The following is a 17,672-nucleotide window of genomic DNA, read 5'->3' on the forward strand; positions in this document are numbered from 1 at the left end:
CGTAGGAACAAGAGTGAGGGCAGGAGGGGAGAAGTGGGGTCGCTGGAAGAGCCGGTTACCTAGGTCGCCCAGGGCCTTCTGAAAGAGGGAGCTTCGTTGAGTGGGGGCAGCCGAATTCCTTATCTGCCTGTGCTGTTCGTCGCCACGTCTTACAGCTGGCGATTCGTTTATTCCAGAGGGACGTCAGCACTCCCGGCTTAATACCAGGAGCTGACAGTGCGCTGTCCTTAGCTGCCTGGCCCTGGCGTGATCAGGGTGGGGGGGATACTGGCTCGGGGGACGGGCTCTGGACCGATTGCTTTGCGTGTGAGATGTGTGCCCTCCACTGGTGATCTGTCTCCTGTCTCTGGGAACTGGCTAACCCCATGAGGGACAGTCCCTCCTGGTCAGCAAGTCTCCAGATGCCAAAGAACCAGGAGTACAGAAAATATAAACCAGACATACCCCGATCACTGGGTGTTGGCGACAAGGTTCTCCGATCCTCATTTTCCTTGTTTCCAAGTGGTGTGGCCAGAGCCCCTGTGGCCTCCTTGCGTGGAGGTGACCTTCCTGATATCCCTGGTGGTGGACTGGGTGTCTGCCACCAGCTGGGCCCATGCCACCCGCTGCTGGGAGAGCACCCGGGATCCCACACAGGGTCTTGGGGCTCCCATATCTGGCAGGCAGAGAGATGGCCCCTGGCTGTGAGATGCTGAGTGTCGGGGTAGAGGGCCGGTGCACCAGGAGGGCTTCCTGGGGGTGGTGAAGCTGGGCTTTGGGACTCCACCCATCTCCTAGCGGGGGAAGGTGGTTGAGGTAGGTGTTGGGGTCTGGGCGTTGGGCAGGGGACGGGGGGCCCGAGTTCTCGGTCAGTGCCGGGGGGCAGCAGGAGTGCAGGCTTGGGAGGTGGGCTGCAGGTACAACAGTGGCCCCAGCCAGCGGTGGGGGTGCAGGGCGCCCCGTCTCCTGGGGCCCAGGGCCTTGCCTCTGCACCTGCCGGAGCCAAGGTGAGCTGATGCAGAACCAAGCGCTTCTCCCAGGTGGCAGGAAGGAGTTCCACGGGAGGGTGGGATTTTCTTGTTTCTCGGTTTTTCTCCCTTCTGCTCAGGCAGGGTCAGCCTCAGTGGGTCAGGGGGCGTGTAAGGGGGTTATGAGGCCGCTTGTCATATGCCACTGGTGTCACTTAGTTATCAGTGGAGCAAACCATCCTGTGCTTGGGGACTCTGCCACCCCAGTGTGTTCTCGCTCATGGCTGGCAGCTCTTTTGGGCCATCAGGAACGGTGGCTGTTGTCCTCTGCGGGCTGGGCTGGTTGGACATCACCACCTAGAGTTTCTCTGTCCCGTCTGGCGCCCTGGGATGGCCTGGCCAGCTGGGCCACTCCCTCTCCGTGTGGCTTTTCCATGTGGCCACCTGAACAGAACGGCCTTCTGTCTTTCGTGGCAACTCAGGGCTCGTCAAAGTGCAGAGCTGAAGGCACCAGACCTCCCGGCTCAGGCCGGGAACCAGGCCAGCATTCTCTTGCTTCCGCGGAGTCCCAGGTCAGCCCAGACGTACGTGGGGACCACACACGGGTGTGAACACGGGGGGGGGGGGGGGCCTGGATGATGGTGTCATCCTTGCAGGCCAGCTCGTGCACAGGGCACGAGCTGGGGACAGGGCAGGCGGGGGTGGGGGACTCCCTGTCCACCTGAGCCAGCTGATTCTCTGTGGGCCCGTGGCTCTGCTGTTAGGTACAGCTTTGTCATCTGCCCCCGGGGGCAGTCACAGGTCCAGATGTCTGTCGCTGTGGGCACGCTGGGGTCTCAGCTGCCTTTGTTCCCTGGAGCAGGGCTCACACTGCTGTCCTGTGCGGCAAGCTCTGTGAGTCGCTTCCGGGAACCTGCAGGAAGGGTCCAGGTTTTAAAGTGGGGGGGGGTGGGGGAGGGGGTTGGGGAGCCCAGGAGGAGGGGGAGGAGGCGGGGTGGGAGCTGCAGGCAAGGATGGAAGGGTGTGTGTGTGTATATCTCTGTACAATTCTTTCTATTACTTTTTTTTTTATTGAGGGAAAATTCACATAAAATTAACCACTAGCCATTTTAAAGCATACAGTTTACTTAAAGACATTTTTTTTAAGTTGATTTATTAATTTGAGAGAGAGTGCAGGAGAGCATGAGCGGGGGAGGGACAAAGAGAGAGGGAGAGAGAGAGTCCCAAGCAGGCTCTGCGCCATCCGCACAGAGCCCCACGTGGGGCTTGAACTCACGAACAGTGAGATCATGACCTGAGCCGAAACCAAGAGTTGGGTGCTCAACCGACTGAGCCATCCAGACACCCCTCTTTCTTTCTTTCTTTCTTTCTTTCTTTCTTTCTTTCTTTCTTTCTTTCTTTCTTTCTTTCTTTTCTTTCTTGTTTATTTATTTTGAGAGAGAGAGTGTGTGTGTGTGTGTGAGTGAGTGAGCAGGGGAGGGGCCAAATCAAGGGAGAGAGAGAATCCCAAGCAGGATCTGCACTGTCAGCACAAAGCCTGATGCGGGGCTCGAACCCATGAAACGTGAGATCGTGACCTGAGCCGAAATCAAGAGTCAGACGCTTAACTGACTGAGCCACCCAAGTGCCCCTAGTTCCAAAACATTTTCTCCCCCACTCCCCACCGAAAAGGAAACCCTGTCTCCATTAGGACTCATTCCCCATCTCCCTCCCTCAGCCTCTGGCACCTACGAACACAGTTTGTGTTTCTGTGGATTTGCCTGTTCTGGACATTTCCTGGGGATGGAATCATACCATAGGTGACCTTTGATGTCTGGCTTCTTTCACTGAACGTCATGTTTCTCCCCAAAGTTTCCCCCAAGGTTCTTCCCCCAAAGTTTCCTTGTGTCTTTTTTTATGCCCCCTCCCCATGACCTAGGCAACCATTGATTGCCTTCTGACACTATAGATTCATTGCCTTTCTAGAATCACATAGTAGGTACCCTGTTTTGTCTGGCGGTTTTTACCTGACATGTTTATTTTAAGATCTGTGCATACTGTTGTTGCGTGTGCTAAAAGTTAACTTGTTTTAGGGGGCGCCTGGGTGGCTCAGTCGGTTGAGCGTCTGACTTGGGCTCAGGTCATGATCTGGCAGTCGGTGGGTTCCAGCCCCACATCGGGCTCTGTGCTGACAGCTCAGAGCCTGGAGCCTGCTTCAGATTCTGGGTCTCCCTCTCTCTCTGCCCCTCCCCTGCTCCTGCTCTGTCTTTCTCTGTCTCTCAAAATATAAATAAATGTTAAAAAAAAATTAAAAAAAAAAAGGTTAACTTGATTTATTGGTAAGCCCTATTCCGCTGTATGGCTGGCCCACACTCTACCTGTTGATGGACATTGAGGTCATTTCCAGCTTTATATTTATTATTTATTAATTAAATCTTTATTTTTGAGGGAAGGAGAGAGAGAGAGAGAGAGAGAGAGCGAGCGAGCATGAGTGGGGGAGGGGCAGAGAACGAGGGAGACACAGAATCCGAAACAGGCTCCAGGCTCTGAGCTGTCAGCACAGAGCCCGACGTGGGGCTCGAACCCACAAACTGCGAGATTATGACCTGAGCCGGAGTCGGACGATTAACCGACTGAGCCACCCAGGCGTCCCAAGAGTTAATCATTTTAAAGTGAACCGTCCCATGGCATTTAGTACACTCCTAATACCTGTAACCAGCACCATGTGAATCTTTTCACGGGCTTATAGCATTTCAGAAGACACCTACCTGGGACTTTAACTGGGATTGCATTGCCTTTGTAGGTTAGTGTGTGGAGAACAGACATTCACTGAGCACCGACTGGGTGGCAGGCATTGTAGGTGCTGGAGACCAACCTTGAACAGAACAAGGCCCCCTCCCCCATGGAGGCAAGTGAGTGGAGGTGGGGTGAGGGGCTAGGCGACCAACCACTAAACTCTACTAAACCAGTATCTCGATGTCAAGTTGGGGCTAGGTTCTGGGGACTAAGCGCCGAAGTAGGAGTGATGGGCGTGCTGGACGGGGGGAGAGAAGGGTCACTACCTTTACGTTTGATAAACAAGAGGCTGGAACGGGGAGGCATTTGAGTAGAGAGCTGAAGGAAGATGAACTGTGCAGGTATGTAGGTGAAGAACATTCTGAGAAGAGTAAACAGCGAGTGCAAAGGCCCTGAGGCAGAAGTTGTTCCAGACACAGGAAGTCTGGAGCCAGCGCGGAGGGGGTAGTGGCAGTGGTGAGTTGATGTCAGAAGATGTCTGTGGGCGGGGGGTGGGGGGAGGCACTGGGTGTGTGTAGCGAGGTGGGACCTTTGGGAGATTTGAACAGAGCGGGGCCATTCTCTGACAGGTTTTAAAGTGTCTTCTTGCATTGAGAAAATCCCTCTGTAAGGACATGATTTATCTAACTGAAAGCTTCTGGCTTAGGACTCTGTTTTCCTGGTTTGTTTTGTCTTTACCAGATTGGTCTGGTCACAGCAGGGGTGTAGGTACACTTTGTTCCGAAGCAACACTTGTGTTCATTTGTATTACAGAACCGGTTGGTTCTTCCTCAGGAAAAGCACGGCCTGGGATAAAAGGGTTCTTGCCGATCCTTTCTTCTGTTCTCGACACCGTGTGAAATTTCCAGTTCGATGGAGTTCTTTGGGTTACGTGATCAGAGTTCTTCGTTTGTTCAAAACACATTTGTTGTAGATGAATGTTCCCGGCCAGACAATCGCAACCAGCCTCAAGGTCCCTCAGCGGGTGAATGGGTAAACCCGATGTGGTGTGTCCGCACAATGGGGTGTTATTCAGCCGTGAAGGGGAAGTCCTGACGTGCCGCCACGCGGGTGAGCCTTGAAAATGCCACGCTAAGGGGCGCCTGGGTGGCTCAGTCGGTTGAGTGTCCTACTTCGGCTCAGGTCATGATCTCGCGGTTCGCGAGTTCGAGCCCCGTGTCGGGCTCTGTGCTGACGTCTCAGAGCCTGGAACCTGCTTTGGATTCTGGGTCTCCCTCTCTCTCTCTGCCCCTCTCCCGCTCATGCTGTCTCTCTCTGTCTCTCAAAAATAAATAAACATTTTAAAAAGTTAAAAAAAAAAAAAAGAAAATGTCACACTGAGCGAAAGCACAAAGTCAGATATTGTGGGATTCCATTCGTAGACGATGTCCAGAGTAGGTAAAGCTGTAGGGCCAGGAAAATAGTGGTTGTCGGGGGCCGGAGGAGATAGCGGGACAGGGGGTGAGCAGCTGAAGGACGTGGGTTTTCTCTTTGAGGGCTGGAATGCCCTGCGGTACCCTGCAGCGGTGGCCGCATACATCAGCGAATGCACTAAAAATGACGGATGTGTACATTTTCAGTGGGTGAATTCGGTGGTATGTGGTGTGATAGGAGCTGAGTTGTGTCCCCTCCAGAGCCCCATGATGAAGTCCTAACGCTCTAGCCTTTATTATTTACCCTTAATTTGTGTTTTATGTTTTTATTTTATTTTTTTATTTATTTTTAAAAAATTTTTTAATGTTTATTTATTTTTGAGACAGAGACAGAGCATGAACGGGGGAGGGGTAGAGAGAGAGGGAGACACAGAATCAGAAGCAGGCTCCAGGCTCTGAGCCATCAGCCCAGAGCCCAACATGGGGCTCGAACTCACGGACCGTGAGATCGTGACCTGAGTTGAAGTCGGACGCTTAACCGACTGAGCCGCCCAGGCGCCCCTATGTTTTTATTTTTTGAGGGAAAGAGAGAAAGCGTGAGCATGGGAAGGGCAGAGAAAGGGAGACACAGAATCCAAAGTAGGCTCCAGGCTCCGAGCTGTCAGCACAGAGCCCGACGTGGGGCTTGAACTCACAAACCTTGAGACCATGACCTGAGCTGAAGTCCGACGCTCAACCGACTGAGCCACCCAGGTGCCCCTGTCTGGTATCCTCTTAAGCAAAGGAAATTTGGACACACAGGGTGGCACCGTGGATGCGGACGCAGATGGACGACCACGTGAGGACACAGGGAGAAGGTGGCCGTCTGCCAGCCGAGGAGAGAGGCCTCAGAGGGGACCAGCCCTGCCGGTTCCTTGACCTTGGACTTCCAGCCTCCGGAACCGTGAGGAAAAAAATGTGTTTAAGCCCCAGAGGTGTGGGGGAGTTTGTTACGGTCTCCCTAGCAGGCCAAAATGCGCATTATATCTCCAAAGCTGTTGTAAAGAGACATTTGTTGAACGGGGCTATGCATTAGGCACTGTCTAGGTGCTCAGGCTACAGCAGTGGACAATAGATACTTACAAAAAAAGTGAGCAGTGTGTTTCTGGCTGTAGAGGGGAGGACAGGGCACAGGGTGGGGGCTGGAGGCCCCCCAGGCTGGTCCGTGGAGGGTGCGGAGGGCTGGGCTGGGCTGGGCAGGCAGCGTGGGTGACAAGTGGCCGCCTCCTGGATCCCTGTAGAAGGAAAAGCCGGTGGAACTGACATGCCACGGAGGTGGGGAGACTTTGCAGCCGGGGTCTGGAGGACTGGGCGCGAGGACCGGGCAGTGAGAAGGGGCAGCCAGAGCTGGGAGGGAAACCGGCAGCGCTCAGGAGAACAGAGTGAATCAAATGCGGGGACGCCATCCCCGGGTCACGGGCTGTGATGTGGTCTGTAAAGCCGGATCTAGAGGGGACGCTGGCATTTAATAACATGGAGGTCATTGGTGACGATGGCCAAAAACAGCTCCAGCGACTGAAAAGCAAACGGCAGGGAGAAGCGGGGTGTGGGTGACTCTGCTTTGGGGGCAGGGACGGAAATAGGGCAGTGGCTGCAGGGAGGGGGGCACTCTGAGATCGTTTGCCTTGTAGGTGGAAGATGCCACGAAGGTGGCTATAGTTTATTTTTTATTTTTTTAATTTAATTTACTTTTTTTTTTTTAGTAGTCACGTATAGTTTATTTTTTATTTTTTTATTTTTATTTATTTTATTTTTTAAAATTTATATCCAAATTAGGTAGCATATAGGGCCATGATGATTTCAGGAGTAGATTCCTTAGTGCCCCTGACCCGTTTAGCCCATCCCCCCTCCCACAACCCCTCCCGTAACCCTCAGTTTGTTCTCCATATTTATGAGTCTCTTCTATTTTGCCCCCCTCCCTGTTTTTATATTATTTTTGTTTCCCTTCCCTTATGTTCATCTGTTTTGTCTCGTAAAGTCCTCATATGAGTGAAGTCATAGGATTTTTGTCTTTCTCTGACTAATTTTACATAATCCCCTCCAGTTCCATCCATGTAGCTGCAAATGGCAAGCTTTCATTCTTTTTGATTGCCGAGTAATATTCCGTTGTATATATGTAAACCACATCTTCTTTATCCATTCATCCATCGATGGACATCTGGGCTCTTTCCATACTTTGGCTGTTGTCGATGGTGCTGCTATAAACATGGGGGTGCGTGTGTCCCTTCGAAACAGCACACCTGTATCCCATGGATAAATACTTAGTAGTGCAATTGCTGGGTCGTAGGGTAGTTCTATTTTTAGTTTTTTTGAGGAACCTCCAGACTGTCTTCTAGAGTGGCTGCACCAGTTTGCATTCCCAAAAGATGGCTATACTTTAAAAGCAAAACCAGGGGTGCCTGGGTGGCTTAGTCAGTTAAGCGTCTGACTCTTGGTTTCAGCTCAGCTTTTCTGCCCCTCCCCCACTAGCTCTCTCTCAAAATAAATGAATAAACTTAAAAAAAAAAACCAACAACCAAAAAACACTTTTTCCTCACCCCCAAAATAAAACCCTGTACTCATGGAGTAGCTGATGCTCAGGCCCTGCTCTCCCCCACTCCCCCTCCCCATCCCTGGAAACTGTTAACCTGCCTTCTGTCTCTGTGGGTTTACCTCGTCTGGATATTTCACATCAATGGGATCGTATAATACATGACTCCTCGGGTCTTGCTTCTTTCGCTGACCACACTATTTTCAGGGTTCATCCGTGTTGTAGCACAGGTTAGGACTTCAGGTCTTTTTTTTTTTTTTTTTTTTTTTAACGTTTATTTATTTTGAGGGGGAGAGAGAGACACACACACAGAGTGCATGTGGGGGAGGGGCACAGAGAGAGGGAGACACAGAATCCGAAGCAGGCTCCAGGCTCTGAGCTGTCAGCACAGAGCCCGCTGTGGGGCTCGAACCCACAAACCGTGAGATCAGGACCTGAGCTGAAACCAAGAGTTAGTTACTTAACCAACTGAGCTACCCAGGCACCCCTAGGACTTCATTCTTTTTTATGACTGGGTAATATTCCATTATATGGACAGACCACCATTTGTCTACACCTTGGCCCATAGGATGGACACTTGAGTGGTTTCCATCTTCTAACTATTGTGAATAATGCTGCCATGAACATTCACAAAGAAGTATTTGTTCAAACACCTGTTTCATTTCTTTAGGGCATATTCCTGGCAGTGAGACTCCCGGGTCATATGGTGATTCTAGGTTTAACTTAAAAAAAATTTTTTTTTAATTTGTTTATTTTGAGGGCAGGGACAGAGACGGGAGAGAGAGAGAGAATCCCAAGCAGGCTCTGCGCAGTCAGCCCAGAGCCCGAAGTGGGGCTCGATCTCACGAACTATGAGATCATGACCTGAGTCAAAATCAAGAGTCAGTCACTTAACCGACTGAACCACCCAGGTGCCCCATATGAAGATTCTATGTTTCACTTTTGAGCAAGCCCCAAATCGGTTCTCACAACAGCTGCCCACCAGCCATGCACAAGTTTCCAATTTCTCTACATCTTCCCTAACATGATGCTTTTTTCTTTGTTTTTAAGTTTATTTATTTACTTTGAAAGAAAAAGAAAGAGTGGGGGAGGGACAGAGAGAGAATCCCAAGCAGGCTCCACTGACAGCACAGAGCCCGTGGGGCTTGAACTCACAAGCCGTGAGATCATGACCTGAGCTGAAACCAAGAGTCAGACACTTAACAACTGAGCCACCCAGGTACCCCAAGAAAAAGTGTTTTTAAAGATGATTTGTTAGATCAATTTTAGGTTCACAGCACAATTAAGAGGAAAATACAGAGATTGCCCATATACCTCCTACCCACCCCACCCCACCCCACCCCACCCCTGCACAGGCACAGCCCACATCAGCAATATCCCCCATCAGAGGGCTACATTTGTTACAACTGCTGAAACCACCATCACTTCAAGTCCGTAAGTTACTTTAAGGTTGCCCTTGGTGGTGTCCATTCTGTGGGTCCCAAAAAGGATGTAATGCCCTATATCTCCCATTGTAATATCGTATATGGTATTTTCACCGCCGGAAAAATCCTCGGTGCTCTGCCTACTCGTCCCTCCCCCCTACGTCTGGCAACCACTGATCATTCTACTGCCTCCATAGTTTTGCTCTTCCAGAATGTCCGAAAGGATCATGCGATCTGTACACTTTGCAGACTGGCTTCTTTCACTTGGTGATATGCATTTAAGGTTCCTCCGGGTCGTTTTCATGGCCCGATGGCTCATTTCTTTTTAGCGCTTGTCTGGATGTTCTGCAGTTTACTTATCCATTTCACCTACCGAAGGACACTTTGTTTGCTTCCAAGTCTTTGGAAATATGGATAGGCTGCTAGAAACATCTGAGCACAGGGTTTTGTGTGGACATAAGTTTTCAACACCTGTGGGTGAATCCCAAGAAGCACGATTGCTGGGTTGTACGGTAAGATAGTTTTGTAGGATATGTTTAGTTTTTTCAAAAATCGCTAAACTGTCTTCCAGAGTGGCTGGACCATTTGCATCCCCACCAGCAGTAGATGAGAGTTCCTGTAGCTCCGGTCCTCGCCAGCCTTCTGTGTTGTCAGTGTGTGGGTTTTGGTCATTCTAATAGCTGTGTGGTGGTATTTTCTTGTTGTTGTTGTTTTTAAGTTTATTCATTTTTGAGAGAGACAGACAGAGTGAGCCAGGGAGGGGCAGAGAGAGGAGAGAGAGAATCCCAAGCAGTATGGGATCTCAAACTGTGAGCTGAAACCAGGAGTTGGACGCTAAACCCACTGAGCCACCCAGGTGCCCCGGTATCTTGTTTTTTTTAAACAAAAATTTTTTTTTCAATTTTTTTTTTAACGTTTTTTTCTTTTTTATTTTTGAGACAGAGACAGAGCATGAACGGGGGAGGGGCAGAGAGAGAGGGAGACACAGAATCGGAAGCAGGCTCCAGGCTCTGAGCCATCAGCCCAGAGCCCGACGCGGGGCTCGAACCCACGGACCGCGAGATCATGACCTGAGCTAAAGTTGGCCGCTTAACCGACTGAGCCACCCAGGCGCCCCCAAAAAAATTTTTTTTAAATGTTTATTTATTTTTGACAGAGAGAGACAGAATGAGCGGGGGAGGGACAGAGAGAGAGGGAGACACAGAATCCAAAGCAGGCTCCAGGCTCTGAGCTGTCAGCACAGAGCCTGATGCGGGGCTCGAACTCATAAAGTGTGAGATCATGACCTGAGCCGAAGTCAGAGGCTCAACTGACTGAGCCACCCGGGTGTGCCACCCCCCCACCCCTATCTTGTTTCAGTTTGCAATTCCTGATGATGGATGATGTGGAACATCTTTTCATACGCTTATTTGCCACGTGGGTATGTTTCAGAATTAGACGGTGGTTGCACAGCCTTGTGAATGTACTAAATGCCACTGAAGTTTACTTTTAAGTGTAGCATATGCCGGTGAAGTTTAAGTTTATGTTATGTGGATTTCATCTCAATGATCAAACCAGACCAAAAAAAAAAAAAAAGGTGAAAGATGAATCGGCATATTTGTGTGCTGGTGGGAATAATTTGGTACAGAGGGAGGATTGCTGTGGCTCCCTGCACGGGGGAGTGGGGGTGTGAGCTGGTGGCCCCCTGGCTTTGCCAGGGATTCAGGGCACACTGTTTACTCACGGCAGCAGAGGGAAGGCTGGCCTGGCGTGTGGGGCCAGGTGCAGGTTGGCAGGTTGCTGGGGGTGATGACTACGGGCTGGTTTCTGTTTTCTCGGTGATGGGTTCTGCTCTGCCGCAAGGGTGGGGGAAGGATGGCCACACAGGGAGGAAATGGGCGTGGCTTCCTCGCGTGTTTTCCCAGCGTCCGGAAGAGCGCCGCCAGCTGCCGGTAGGTGGCGCTCTCTGCCTTTACCATCCAGCCACGAGTTTCCTTCTCACCACGTGCTCCTCTTGTTTCATCCTGCAGCTCTTCCCGGGTGTTTGTGCATGTCCTTCGCCGCTACCCTTCCTCGCTCTCTGTCCCATCAAGGGACCTTCACCCTTGTGTTTTTCTCCTTGTGAAATACACATAACGTGAAGTTTGCCGTTTTAATCATTTTTAGGTGCACAGTTCAGTGGCAATATGCACAGTCGTTGTGTGCCGCCCTCCCCACCGTCCACCTCCAGAGCTCTCTCCCTCTTGCAAAACTGAAAGTGTCCCCATGAAACACTGACTCCCCTGCCCCCACCAGCCCCTGGCTCCCCCTATCTATCTACTTTCTGTCTCTCTGAATTTGACTTCTCTAGGGACTTCACGGAAGTGGAATCATATAGAATGTGGTTTTTTTTGGTGTGTGTGCCTGGCTCGTTTTACTCACATTGTGTGTTCAAGATGTGTCCATGTTGTAGCAGGTGTCAGAATTTCTGTCTTTTTTTTTTCAAAGGTGAATTTATTTTCTTCCATGTATTAGAAATATAACAAGTCTTTTAAATTATGCTACTGTTTATCTTAAAAAATTTAAAATAATTATCCACTTTTATGAGACAGAGCATGAGCTCTGTCATGAGGGGAGGAGCAGAGAGAGACGGAATCTGAAGCAGGCTCCAGGCTCTGAGCCATCAGCACAGAGCCGGATGTGGGGCTCAAACCCACACACCGTGAGATCATGACCTGAGCCCAAGTCAGCCGCTTGACCGACTGAGCCACCCAGGTGCCCCTGTGCTACTGTTTTTCTTAAGCTGGTTTCTGCTTTCTTTGATGCTCTAACAGATTTGCAAGGATGTTGTGTGGGCTGCCCCAGCCCTGGGTCCACACCAGCCCTATTGTTCCCAGGTCTGAATTCCGAGAACACACACATGGTGTCCTGGCAAAAACAAGTGTCTGTGTCAGCAACCAGCCCGTCAGCTGACAGATAAGTTGTCAGTTGCCTGATTTTCTGAGTTTAACTCATCTGTGCTTTCCTGGCCAAACTGTCTTTGGTCGTGATATAATTTCCCCCCCACACTGTGAGATTTGGCTAGCAGTATTTTATTTAGGATTTCTGCTTCTAGGGACGGTATTGAAGGTTGGTGTCAATTTTCCTATCTTGGTCCACAGTCCCACCTGTTTTTATTTTTATGGAGGTGAAATTTACACAACAAAGCCAACCCCTTGAAAGCAAACAGTTCCATGACATCTGGTACACGCACGATATGGTACAGCCATCACCTCTGTCTGTTTCCAGAACATTTCCATCGCTGCAAAATGAAACCCCACACTCACTGAGCAGTTATGTCTCTCCCCTCCCCTTCCTTTTCCCTGGGTAACCATCCATCTGCCTTGTGTCTCCATGGATTTGCTCAGCGTGGAGACTTCCTACAAACAGTCATGCAACGTGTCGCCATCTGTGTCTGGCTTGTTTTACTGAGTGTAATGTTGCCGCGGTACATCCGTGTTGTGCTCTCTCTGGTTTGTAGGTTACACCATCCTCCAAAAGGAAAGGAAACCAGCTGTTCCCTTCCTCCTGTGCCCTTTGCCTGTTCCTGGTATCAATTTGCCTGAGATGGGGATTATCTGCTACCTGAAATGCTGATAAAACTGCCCTGTAGAACCTTCTAGGTCCTGCCCTTCCAAGAGAGGCACCCCGCCCCCCATCATTTCCATCTCAGTAACATTTCTGGATCTACTCAAGTTATCTGATTCTTCTTGGTATGATTTTTGCATTTTTTTTTTTTTTGGTTTCTCCCTAAATGTATTCATTTCATCTTGATTTTCAAATGTATTGGCATATAGTTCTTTAGTTTTGCTTTTTTTTTTTTTTTAAACCACTCACCCCCTACCCCCACAACCACCAATCTGTTCTTCGTATCCTAATTTGGGTTTTTTATTTTTAGATTCCATGTATGAATGAGGTCATGCAGTATTTGTCTTTCTCTGACTTCACTTAGCATAATGTCCTCAAGGTCCATCCACGTGGTTGCAAATGGCAGAATTTCCTTCTTTTTTGAGGCAAATAGTATTACATTGTATGTACACATTTTCTTTCTTTAAATTTTTAAAAATTTTTTTTAAATGTTTTATTTATTTTTGAGACAGAGAGAGACAGAGCATGAACGGGGGAGGGGCAGAGAGAGAGGGAGACACAGAATCGGAAGCAGGCTCCAGGCTCTGAGCCATCAGCCCAGAGCCCGACGCGGGGCTCGAACTCACGGACCGCGAGATCGTGACCTGAGATGAAGTCGGACGCTTAACCGACTGAGCCACCCAGGCGCCCCCTCTTTCTTTAAATTTTTAATGTTTGTTTATTTTTGAGAGAGATGGACAGAGGGACAGAATGCGAGGGGGGAAGGACAGAGAGAGAGAGGGACACCCAGAATCCGAAGCAGGCTCCAGGCTCTGAGCTGTCAGCACAGAGCCCAATGTGGGGCTCAAACTCACAAACCGTGAAATCATGACCTGAGCTGAAGTCGGACGCTTAACCGACTGAGCCACCCAGGCGCTCCTGTACACGTTTTCCTTATGTATTTTCTCATCCATTGAGGGGCACTTAGGTTCTTTCTGTGTCTATTGTGAGTAATGCCACAGTGAACGTGGGGGCGGGGTGCAGATATCTTTTCAAGACCAATTTTATTTCCTTTGGATGTATATACCCAGAAGTGGAGAATTTCTATTTTTCATTCTGTGAGGACCTGTTATCTGACACACTCCTGGCTGCGGCCATCTGTATTCCCAGCGGCAGGTGCACAGGGTTCCCTTTTCTCCACAGCCCGTGAGAGGTTATTTCTCATCGTTTTGACCCATATTTGCTCTCAGCCTCCTCACATATATATTTTTTAAACTCTCCCCACTTGCCCCCTGCTCATTCACTCCAAATGTTTACCTCTTTAGTCTTTCCAAAGAGCCAGGGTTTGGTTTCATTCTTGCATTTTTGTTTCTTTGTTCCTTTTGTTCCTCTGTTTCGTTGATTCCGGCTTTAATCTGTGTTGTTTCCTTGTTTTCCTGGGTGGGGTTTTCTCTATTGCATGCTTGCTGGTCCGCTGCCAGCTCACCTCACTGGCTGAGCTCAGCCTCCCGTCATGGGACTGCCTGGCTGGGCGCCTCTTGTCCGGTTCAGAGGTCTGGCCAGGCTAATGGACTCTCAGTCCTGGGTTGTGAGTCTAGGGTCTGCATGGGTGAGGCCAGGCTTTCCAGGGCTGAGTTTTGAAGGTATAGGCAAAGCGTGGTACATCCATCCGGGGGGGGGGGGGGGGGGGTGAAGCCAGTTGAGGAGATGGGGGCAATCCCAGAGGGCTTCCTGGAGGAGGAGCCTTGTGTGGGCTGAGAAGTGGGTGAAAGCAGGCCTTGAGTGCTGAGCCTTTAGCATCTTGGAGAGGGTTTGTGGGCCCTCCATACAGGCCCCTCTAAAGAATGGACAGAACCGGTGAACGGATCAACCAAATGTGACCTAGCCGTCCGATGGAATATTACTCACCCATAAACAGCAATGAAGGATAACGGACGGCATGACCAACCTCGAGAACACGAGGCTGCGTGAAACGAGGCCGGAGGCCCGAGGTCGCATGTTGTGTGGTCCTGTCTGGAACAGGGAAACCCACGGACTCTGCACGCAGCTGGGTGGGTCCCAGGGGCTCGAGGACGGAGGCGTGGGGAGTGAGCGCGAACGGGGGTCGGGTTTCCTCTGGGGGGATGGAAATGTCTCGGAACTGGAGAGAGGGGGCGGCTGCACAACCTTGTAAATGCACTCAGTGCCACCGAATCGTTTACTTCACAACGATGAATTCTATGTGAATGTTCCCTCCGTAAGGCATGTATATTAAGAAAAACTTTCCCATCATTTCCATAGATGTGAAATATGAAAGGAGAATCTAGCAACGCTCCAGCCTGCCCACTGCAATCTGCGTACGTGCTATGCACAGTTTTTTTTTCTTGTTTGTTTTTGTTTTTAAGGAATCTCTGTGCCCTACGTGGGGCTTGAACTCACAGCCCAGAGATCCAGAGTCCCATGCTCCACGGGCTGAACCAGCCAGGCCCTCGCTTCCCCGCTGCCCCTGTGAGTTCTTGATACCTTTTTATTGTTTTATGGTGAAACGGCATCTATAAAAAGGTCCATAAAACAGACATTATGGATACTTATAAAGCGAACACCTGGTTACACCCACTTTTCAGTTAAAACGCTCATTCTCTCATTTGTTCCTCCTGTTCTTTTTTTTTTGCCATTGGAATTTGGGCAAATATGAAAAACAGAAATATTAATAGAAAAAAGAAAATAATAAATCATTGATCTCTCTTCTGCCCCAACTTAATTACTGTTAATGTTTTGATACGCTCTTTTCCACTACGTTCTACGTATCTTCTTTAACAATCTGCGCGTAATCGGGGCGCCTGGCTGGCTCCCTCGGGAGAGCATGCAACTCTTGATTTCTGGGTTATAAGTTTGAGCCCCACGTTGGGTGGAGAGATTACTTAAAAATAAAATCTTAGGGACGCCTTGGCGGCTCCCTCAGTTAAGCGTCCGACTTCCGCTCAGGTCATGATCACGCTGTTCATGAGTTCAAGCCCCGCATTGGGGCGCAGCGACTAGCAGGAAAAAGGAAAACCACCCAAAAGGCCAATGACAGGGAAATGTGCTAGCAAAATGCACGTGATTCTGTACTGCACATCACTGCGAATTACAGTCGTATTATCGGCCTGAGTAGGCTCCAAAAACATACTGTTGTGTGTTGTTTTTGTTTACTTTGTTTTAATGTTATTTTTGTTTTTATTTTTTTTAATGTTTATTTTTTTGAGAGAGAGAGAGACAGAGCATGAGTGGGGGAGGGGCAGAGAGAGAGGGAGACACAGAATCCGAAGCAGGCTCCGGGCTCCGAGCTGTCAGCACCGAGGTCGACGTGGGGCTCAAACCCGGGAACAGTGAGATCACGACCTGAGCTGAAGTCGGGCACTTAACCACCTGAGCCACTCAGGCGCCCCTGCGTGTGGGCATTCTAATAGGAGTGTTGTGGTGGCCCATTGCGGCTTTATTTTGCATTTATTCCCTGGTGACAGATGATATGTGATGACAGATGTGTTTTCATGTACTTGTTTGCCATCTGAATCTCTTCGGTGAGCTGTCTGTTCAGATCTAATTTTCTAATTGGGTTGTTCATTTCTTATTGTTGAGTTTTAAGAATTCTTTGTATATTTTCAGTAACAGTTCTTTATCAGATAGGTGGGGTTTTTTCTTTTTCTTTTTTTTTTTTTTGCATTCCTTTTCTCCCAGTCCGTGCCTGTCTTCTCACTCCGTTGATACTTTCTCTCTCAGAGCAGGAATTTTTTTCATTTTAATGGTGTCTAACTTACCAATTCCTTTTCTCATGGACCATGCTGTTGGTGGCGTATCTAAGAAGTTACCACGAAACCCAAGTTCATCTAGGTTTTCTCCTCTGTTATGTTCTAGGAGTTTTATGGTTTGGTGTTTTTACATTTAGGCCTGTGATTCATTTTGAGTTAATTTCTCAAGGGTGTCAAGTCTGTGCCTAGATTCATTTTTTTCTTTTGATTTTTTTTTTTATATGAGTCTTTAAAAAAAATTTTTTTTAAATGTTTATTTTTGAGATAGAGCATGAGTGGGGAAGGGGCAGAGAGAGAGGGAAACACAGAATCCAAAGCAGGCTCTAGGCTCTGAGCTGTCCGCACAGAGCCCCACCCACGTGGGGCTCGAACCCACGAACCATGAGATCATGACCTGAGCTGAAATCGGATGCTTAACCTACTGAGCCATCTAGGCGGTCCTTTTAATGTTTATTTATGTTAGAGCAAGCGTGCGTGTGTGTGTGCGTGTGCGAACGGGGGGTGGGGGGGTGGACAGAGGATGCAAAGTGAACAGCAGAGAGCTTGATGTGGGGCTCAAACTCCCGAAACATGAGATCATGACCTGAGCCAAAGTCAGATGCTTAACCGACTGAGCCTCCCAGGTGCCCCTAGATTCATATTTTCCCCTGTGGATGCCCAGTCGTTCCAGCACCATCATTGTGGAAAACACTGTCTTTTCTCTGCTACATCGTCTTTGCTCCTTTGTCACTGACCAGTTGATTCTACTTGGTGCGTGTATTTCCGGGCTCTGTTCTGTTCCGTTGATCTGTCTGTTCTTTCACCCATACCACACTGTCTTTATCACCGTGGCTTTGTAGTAAGTCTTGACGTTGGGTAGTGTCAGCCCTGTCAACTTTGTTCTTCTCCATCGATATTGTGCTGTGTATTCTGGGGGATTTACCTGTCCCCAGAAACCTTAGAATCAGTTTGTCAGTATTGAGGAAACTTGCTGGCATTTTGGCTGGAATTGCATCTGTAGATCAAGTTGGGAAGGACTAACGTGTTGACAATATGGAAACATGGACGTCTCTCCATTTGTTTATTACTTCTTTTATTCCTTTCGTCAGTGTTTTGTAGTTTTCCTCATATAGGATTGTACGTGTTTTGTTAGATTTATACCAGAGTATTTAATTTTGTGGGTGATAATAAATGGTATTGTGCTTTCATTTTCAACTTTCACTTTTTTTTTTTAAATTTTTTTTTTAACGTTTATTTATTTTTGAGACAGAGAGAGACAGAGCATGAACGGGGGA

General features: G+C 49.0%; 1 protein-coding gene and 1 long non-coding RNA gene across 10 annotated transcripts in view; one reads left to right on the top strand and one right to left on the bottom strand.

Annotated features, from left to right (window-relative positions):
- The window catches only part of HNRNPM (heterogeneous nuclear ribonucleoprotein M), a 297,886-nt gene that overhangs the window by 141,554 nt on the left and 138,660 nt on the right, over window positions 1-17,672 (bottom strand). The gene's annotated exons all lie outside the window — the stretch shown is intronic.
- Window positions 870-6,177, top strand: LOC128775553 (uncharacterized). Its single transcript, XR_008420332.1, has 3 exons — window positions 870-1,519; window positions 3,730-3,838; window positions 5,876-6,177. It is a non-coding gene; the product is annotated as an uncharacterized LOC128775553 (long non-coding RNA).

This window comes from Panthera pardus, unplaced genomic scaffold, assembly GCF_024362965.1.
Source record: "Panthera pardus isolate Hobbes unplaced genomic scaffold, ASM2436296v1 HiC_scaffold_8, whole genome shotgun sequence".
Classification (NCBI taxonomy): domain Eukaryota; kingdom Metazoa; phylum Chordata; class Mammalia; order Carnivora; family Felidae; genus Panthera; species Panthera pardus.